The 8,206-nt window shown below is 41.8% G+C and overlaps 1 protein-coding gene across 4 annotated transcripts in view; it reads right to left on the bottom strand.

The window, feature by feature from the left end:
- The window catches only part of RCBTB2 (regulator of chromosome condensation (RCC1) and BTB (POZ) domain containing protein 2), a 45,215-nt gene extending 38,055 nt beyond the window's left edge, over nt 1–7,160 (bottom strand). For all 4 annotated transcript variants that reach the window (XM_011939621.1, XM_011939613.1, XM_011939626.1 and 1 more), the window contains exon 1: nt 6,932–7,160. The gene's annotated coding sequence lies outside the window, so the exon portion shown is untranslated. The remainder of the gene's footprint in view (nt 1–6,931) is intronic.
- Nucleotides 7,161–8,206: the final 1,046 nt, after the last annotated feature.

Here is an 8,206-nt window from a genome sequence, read left to right as displayed (position 1 = left end):
CAGGATGGTCTCGATCTCCTGACCTCATGATCCGCCCGTCTCGGCCTCCCAAAGTGCTGGGATTACAGGCTTGAGCCACCGCGCCCGGCCACAAAACTCATAATTTCTTTAGCCATCTATAAAATAAAATTGAATCAATACCCTAGGAAGGCCAGGCATGGTGGCTCACACCTGTAATCCCAGCACTTTGAGAATCGCTTGAGGTCCCCAAAAGTTTCAGACTAGCCTGGGCAACATAGGAAGACCCCGTCTCTACAGAAAACTTAAAAATTAGCTACACGTGGTAGTACACACCTGTAGTCCCAGCTACACCGGAGGCTAAGATAGGTGGATTGCTTGAGCCTGGATGTCAAGGCTTCAGTGAACCATGATTGCACCACTACACTACTATAAGATCTTTGGCCCAGGTGCCAAAGATCTTATCTCAAAAAATAAAAAATAAATAAATAAAATTTTTTAAAAATGAGCTATGATCACACCACTGCACATCAGCCTAAGCAACAGAGCAAGACTCCGTCTCTAAAAAAAATAAAAATAGGTCGGGCACAGTGGCTCATGTGTAATCCCAACACTTTGGGAAGCAGAGGCGGGAGGATTAATTGAGGTCAGGAGTTTGAGGCCAGCCTGGCCAACATGGTGAAACCCCATCTTTACTAAAAATACAAAAATTAGCCAGGAGTAAGGGTGTGTGCCTGTAATCCAAGCTACTTGGGAGACTGAGGCAGAAGAGTCACTTGAACCCAGAAGGCAGAGGTTACCGTGATCCAAGATCATGCCACTGTACTCCAGGCTGGGTGACAGAGTGAGACTCCATCTCAAAAAATAATAATAATAAATAGATTTTTTAAATAGGAGGATTAAATAACATTCCAATGAGTAGTATTTATACTATTGTACCTGTAAGAAAAATCCAAAATAGGAAAAATAATGTTTAATATCAGTGTATTAAAATGGCAAAAATGTGCTTTCTACTTATGGTGTAAATCTCCTTACAAACGTCCCCTTTTCTGCATAGGAGGGCAATGTTTCTTGTAGAACCAGGCAAAAGCTGGCAACAGTATTGGGAAGATTTTCTTCACAGTGACAGTGTTACAGCATAAGATCATCTCATATGATCTTATTATGGGATGACAGTTAAGATTATCTTACTATATGTTACTTTATTAGATTTTCCCTTATATGTTTGTTTTGGGATATATGACTTGGCTTATATATATATGATATATAGTTATTTATATTAAAAGGTGCTTTGTTCTTTGCAAAACAGTCTCTTATGTATTTCCTCATTTTATTCAAATGTAACCTAAAACAGTTTTTACAGAATCTTACTGTACTAATATCTGCCTTGCAATATAAACAGAAAATAGAATGATAAGTACCCTCTCCAAGCAGAAGCTCCCACCACTGATCTCTGTCTTTAAAGGTTCCAAATGGGACACTCAGGGGCCAGTATTTCAAGTCTGTACAAAAGTAATGTTTCAAAGCCAAATATGTATCAAGCAAGATAATCTGTCACATGACATTTCCTATTTCAGCTGTTTTCCTAATTGTATGGCTCAATAATTTATTTTTAAAGTATCCCTGTTTGGGGCAGACAACTCCTTATTTCCATATATTCTATGCTGAGAGTTTTCTCTATACTCTTAAAAACTATGCAGTTAAAGACTACTGAACAAGGGGACGCTCTTTTGATAATGTGATAAACACATTCATTCTTAATCTTCACATAAAGTCAAATAATTCATTTCCCTGTGTAAAACATAAAACAGGTACATATTATTTTTGGTAAAGTAATCAGTATTAATCAGTGTATCTGCTACACAATGTGTTATATTACTTGGTAATACCTCTGACCTAAAAAATGAGTTAAGCTGCTTATGGGACATAGGTTCATTTGCCTAATTCATTCAACAAATATTAATTCAGTGCCTGCAGTAGGCACTGAATTGAAAGCAAATACATGAGAGAAAACAGAATAATATAGAGCAAAACAATATCCAGCTCTTAGGGGCTTGTGTCCACATTACCCCAACCCAATGGTAGGTTTTAAGTGCTGATATTTTGCAGTTAATCAGGGGCTTCTAAATGTTAATAATTATTCTTTAGAAGTGATTCCAGAAGAAGGGGTGAAGAAGAAATAGTAATTCCCGCAGAGAAGTCTCAGTGTTACATATTTTAAAATTCAACTTAATGAGATCAACTCTAAAGCTATGCTTGAGAAATACGTTAATATTTTTTAGTGTATGTGCTGCCGAAGCGAGCACGAGAAACACATTAATATTTTTTAGAATTCTCTCAATATAGAACTCTGCTTGAAATTATCCCATCTGGGTGGGCAACACATTTGATGATGCTTTTATAATCAAAAGAAACAGGAAATTAAATAATATCTATGTCTTTTAGGGTACCAGCATGCAGTTTACAGCATCAGTGTGTTAATGAGCTGCAGACCACATAAATTTCAATAGGATAATGATGGTTCCCAAATATATGCTTAGGTGAGTCATTAGATGGTATCTTTAATAGCTTTTTAAGGGTCATCTTCAAGTTATAAATAATATAAATACATATACAATAATAAAACATGATCCCAATTTTCACTTGCAAAAAAGGATAATGTTAGCTGTAATGTTAGCTCCACTTAAATGAGATGTCTAAAATCAATGACAAATAACAGTAAAATACCTACATGGCTAATTAAAATGGAACAATTATAAACAGTATGGACAAAACTTAAACACTAAAAGCATAACTAAAACTAGCACACGACCTCAGAGGAAATGATATTGCCATATGTTCATGAAAAACAGCAAACTGTTGTATAGAATACAGAAATACTGTTGCTATTTTAATTATTTGTTTTTTTAAAAAGTTTTCCAAATTTCAACAAAAGTGATGAGTCAGATCTTCAGTACAAAGCAAAGCAGTATTTAATTGAAAAGATTACCGAGATTGACGTCAGTCTTTTCAACCACACACAGCGAAAATGTCATTTTCAAATATGAAAAATAATCAACACAAATGATAAAAATATTTTTAAGTTGTTATATTAACTAATGTGAGTTGAGACTTGATATCTCATTTGTAAATCCACTTTAAATCTAGGTCCTTATAGATTTAATCCAATTTTTCAAAAAAAAATCTTAACACGCCTGTTACAGAGATCCTAATTGTTAAAGATCTTTGACCTAGAGCATACCTATTCCTTCAACATGGCAGGCCCTCTTGGCCTTGGTTCATTTCCACTTGAGATTGGTTTTGTTCAGTATTATATACATGCATACATGCAGCATAATACAGGATATATTATAATGCACTCAAAATTTGTTTTATTCACATACTATCTCCTACCGGTACTTGTTAGCTCAAAACATCTTCCATAGGGAAATATACATAAGAGATATTAGCTCAGGCCAATTAGCAAGGCTGAAGACATAAAAGAAACCCACTCTAATGTCAGATTAATGCTGAAAAATTATTATGGTTTAAGTTTCCTGGAAACCTTCACGTTGTTAGAATGTGAGCACCATGTGAACTGGACACATGTTCCTTCCAGACAATGAAAGCTCTAAGTATCATCTCAGCCTTCCATTGATGGACATGATCAATATCCCTTACCAGGAGGCAAGCTATCCACTCCTTTGAAGTAAAATCTTCATGTGGACCTCTCTTTTAGTCTTTAACAAGAGTCCTTAATGTCACTCTGTAACCCCAATAATTCCTGGTCTCCAATCTCCCTTTTCCTGGACAATTTTAACCTGTAGCAATATTTATTTATTTATTAGATGGGGTCTTACTCTATTGCCCAAGCTGGAGTGCAGTGGTGTGATCATGGCTCACTGCAGCCTCAACCTTCCCGGCTCAAGTGATCTTCTCACTACAGCCTCCCAAGTAGCTGAAACTACAGGTGTGTGCCACCATACCTGGCTAATTTTTTGTTTGTTCATTTGTTTTTCTGTAGAGACAAAGTTCTGCCATGTTGTCCAGGCTGGTCTCTAACTCCTAGGCTCAAGAAGATTTGACTGCCTCGGTCTCTCAAAGTGCTGGGATTACAGGTGAGCCACCACGCCCAGCCTGATTTGTAGTAATTTAAATCCAAGTAAACCTCAACAGTAGCAGTATCTTGGGGCATTTAAATTTCACTTTAATCAACTGATAAAACCAAACTTAAATATGGTAATTTTGTAGGGCATAAGCAAATTCCATGGATTCCTTACATTTATGGTCCTAGATTAGTAATATTTTGGTGTTTGAACACCAAATATTTGTAATCTATGTAAGTGAAGGACATGAGGGGAAACACACTTTACTTTCTAAAATTATTCCTCTCCATCACCCTCTTTCTCTAAGCCTTCTTTAATTATGCATTGAAATTTAGTTAGGTTTATCCAGTTCATTCCGATACCTCTAAGAGAGGTCATTTAATACCTTACAGCATAATATCACACCGGGTGATTTAAGCTCCTCTCCTACACAGTTTCAAAAACAGAAAAGCAATGAACATTCTTAAAAAAGATCTTCACTAGTCATCCACAGTCAGAGGGACATTCGGAAGCAATCGCAAAAAACGGTGGAAACAACATACAGTTTTTCTCAGCACAATTTACATAGTTGTCTGGCTAGTCTCTTCCTTGTAAAAGTCTAGTGTCTTCATTTGATGTGGTAAGTTAAACTGTAAACTCCTGAATAATTTGAACTCTTATTTGGGAAAAAAATGTTTTTTTTACCTACATACTATAAAAAATGGTGACATTTATCACAAGGGTCATGCTGTGGGATCCCATAAAAGACACTGTAGAGCGTGATAAAGAACGTTTTCTCTCAGAAGAACATTTATCTCCAAAACCCAGTTCTCCATGTTAAACATCACCTTTGGTTTATCCTTCAGACTCACTATATCCATGATATTTAAAATTGCAACCCATACCTGCACTCCCAATTCCCTTTCTCTGTTCTCCTTTTTCATAGCGTCTGTAATTTTCTAACCTAATAAGCAAATATGATTTTTATCATTCTTTGCTAGAATGTAAGCTCCAGAGGGAAGGGATCTTTGTCTCTTTTGTTCATTGATACATCCCAAGAACCAAGGACAGGACCTGACAGAAAATAAATTTTTGTTGAATAAATGAATGAATCTATGTTGAGTTCAGTACAAAAATATCTCTGGAGTAAGTTAGTTTCCAATTTTATTTCCACAATTAACAAATACCTTCTGAGCTTCAATTATGGTGGCGCTAGATTGATCATACCCTTACAAATACATAATATCAGATGGTGATTAAGTGCTACAAAGCCAAACTAGCAGTACAAGAGTTTGGAGCGCCAGCCATTTTAGGTGAGGTAGTCACCTCTCTGAAATGATGGCAATTGTTTCAAGACTTAAATGAAGTTCTGTGTCATGCAGATTTGGGAGGAGCGGGAAAGTGAGCACTGAACATACTGAAAATATCAAATGCAGAAGCCCTGGGGTGAGGGTCTGCTTGGCGAGCCCAGCAAGAACAATAAGGCCTGAGTGGTGGAAGTGGGGCATGCAAGAACCTATCATTCTTGTTGCTTTCACCTGCTGCTTAATAACATGCATTTACTGTCTAGCAGGAAATAGATTACATTTCACCCAGAGTACTCATTCTCTGAGCCTAAATGGTTCTTCCAGCCCCCAAATCTGTATCAGCACATCATATAAGATTACAAGGCACACAGTAATGACATTGTTAGAAACTCTTCACAGTAGCCCCAGCAGTCACGAAACTGACTTAACTAAGACCACCCCCCCTACCCCCCCGGTCTAGTAATGTATTCCCAACAGGAACACAATACTAGGAAGGTGTAAAGCCGGGAGGTTGAATAAACGTTAAACAGTGACTGTCACTTTCGAGTCTGGGGGAAAGAGCAATGATCCAGAGCACTGTTTGTGAACTCAACCACTTTTATTCAGCTCTAACAAGGTAAGTCGCCAAGCGCGGTACAAAGTAACTCCACGAAATGCATTTTGTTACAGTCCTGGCCTCGAACTGTTGCAACATTTTATGTAATTTTTGCAAAGAACAAAAGCAAAAAGTTCATCTAAATTCGCCTTCCAACTCAGTTCTTTCTCCGCCAAGACGGAGCGCTTGGGAAGTTTTCAATGTCTGAAAACCTCTATTTCCAGGGCTGAGCAGAGCAGTCATGTTGCGGCTTAAGACGCTGGGCGATTTCTTCCCCTCCCTCCACAGTTTCAAAACAGCTTCGCCTAACAAAGTCAAACTTTCCGCGCTATTCCTGGACATCAGGATCAAACGTCGAAAGCATATACTGCCACTAAGTAAGCGAGCCGGTCTGGGGCCCGGGACCTGGGGTACTAGACTTATGGGACTGGAGCCTAGGGGTCGAGGCGACAGAAATGAAAACATCAGCAATCTATGCAGTGCTGCGAGTTGGTTAGGAAGGCGAAACTCCAGGCAGGACGCTCCCCCGGGACCCGTGACGGCCCCCTCCCCCGCCCCAGCCGCACCGGACGCGGGAGCTTAAATTGAGAGGCCTCTCGGCAGGTGATCACCCTGGAATGACCCCAACGGGACCCCTACCAGAGGACTCGCGCATGCGCAGCGCAGCCTGGACCGGCGGCTTGGGAAGGATGTAGTCCCAGAGCAGCGTGCCGACCCCACGCCAGAGGAATTGCGCATGCGCGGGGCAATCTCTGCCCGCGGCCTGGGCTGGGGTGTAGCTCTAGAACCTAGCCCCTAGCTCCCGCCAGCAGGTTTACGCATGCGCGGCGACGCCTAGGCCTGTGGCACGGTCGTGGCTCTAGTCCCCTGGGCCCCTCAGCGTTCTCTGGCGGGGAGGTCAGGCCGCAGGGCGGGGAGGGATGGCCTGCCCCAGGGGTACCTGACAGCATCCCACATCACGGCCGCGATCTCCCTCGGCCTTCCACACCACTCCTCCACCCTCTTACCTCCGCGCAGGCCGGAGCCTCGTCCGCTCCGCCTCCTGGGTAGCGGTTACTGCACGGTCAGGGGCCCTGCGCCGCGACGACTTGGCGCCTCCCCCTGAAACGGCCCGGCCTCGGCGGGCTGCGCTCGGGTGCCCGGCCGACAGGGAAAGGAAGGGAGCGCAGACGAGGGGAGGGGGCTGGCGATGGCGCCTCGCCCCTCCTCTCCTCCCTAGGCTGCCCACCGCCGCCCCTCCCCTTTCTCGCAGACGCCCCCTCCCCTCGTAGTTGACCCCCGGGAGTGGACGCCGCACCTCCAGCCCCGCTTTTCCAGGGAATTCCTCCGTGAGTCACCCCCACCTTCTCAAGGGTTATGTTCTCGCAAATCTTGGGAATTTGTGGATACCCGACCTAGAAGAATGAGGCGTGTATGATGCTGAGAGCAACCTTTTCCACAGCCCCTCTCCTCTAGCCTGCCCCAGCTTTTCTTCTAGTGGGGGCCCCTCCATCTGGGAGCTCCGACGTTTTCACCCCATTGCTTTGGGGCGGAAGTCCTGTAACCCCCTATAGTACAAATGCTGAAATAATGAGGGATGTGTGCTGAGGGGTTCGGTGGGGGTGACCTCAGTTACTTTGGGGCCAAGGGCTTCAGTAACAGCCACCTTCTCCCCTCATTATTATAATATTTTGCAGTAATTTATTATATTACACTGCACTTCTGCTGGCCTTTGTAGATTTAAGTAAAATGCAACACAACTTTGCAAGGTGCAATAATTTCTTCCACTGCACTACACTTAAATTGGCGTGAGTGGGTTTTGGTAAAATGCTCAACAGTTAAATGTTATTAGCTATTCCTATGAAGTAAGCTGCTTGCTTTTATACTGGCTGTTTCATGAGGACACTGGTTCCTCTCCAGTGTAGAGCCAAAAGTAGTAAAGCCGGATAGAAAAACTGAGATTCCAAACCACAGTGAACGTGTCAGTCTGTTTCGTCTGGCTTTTGTCATTTCTTCGGAAAAACGTCATTCTAAAATGTGTAACTGCCTTTCTGCTACAGATGGCAGACATTTATCTCCACTCTCTGAGCATTGCCCCCTGAGCCTCATAAGGAGGCGCGCAAGATGGTGTACAGGTATTTCTCCTAGAGCTCTAAATAGAAGAAAAAGTAAGTATACATTCACAGGAAGTTGCAGAGATAATGCAGAGAGGCATCATGTGCCTGCCCCAAGTTCCCCATTGGTTACATCTTATCAATGAAAGAAATTTATGAGTTAAACATGTTTGCTCTCAGAAAAAGCTC

The sequence above is a fragment of the Colobus angolensis genome, unplaced genomic scaffold (assembly GCF_000951035.1).
Source record: "Colobus angolensis palliatus isolate OR3802 unplaced genomic scaffold, Cang.pa_1.0 Scaffold101, whole genome shotgun sequence".
Taxonomy (NCBI): Eukaryota; Metazoa; Chordata; class Mammalia; order Primates; family Cercopithecidae; genus Colobus; species Colobus angolensis.
Note: the sequence above shows the minus strand (reverse complement) of the source record. Positions and strands in the feature narration are given on the sequence as shown.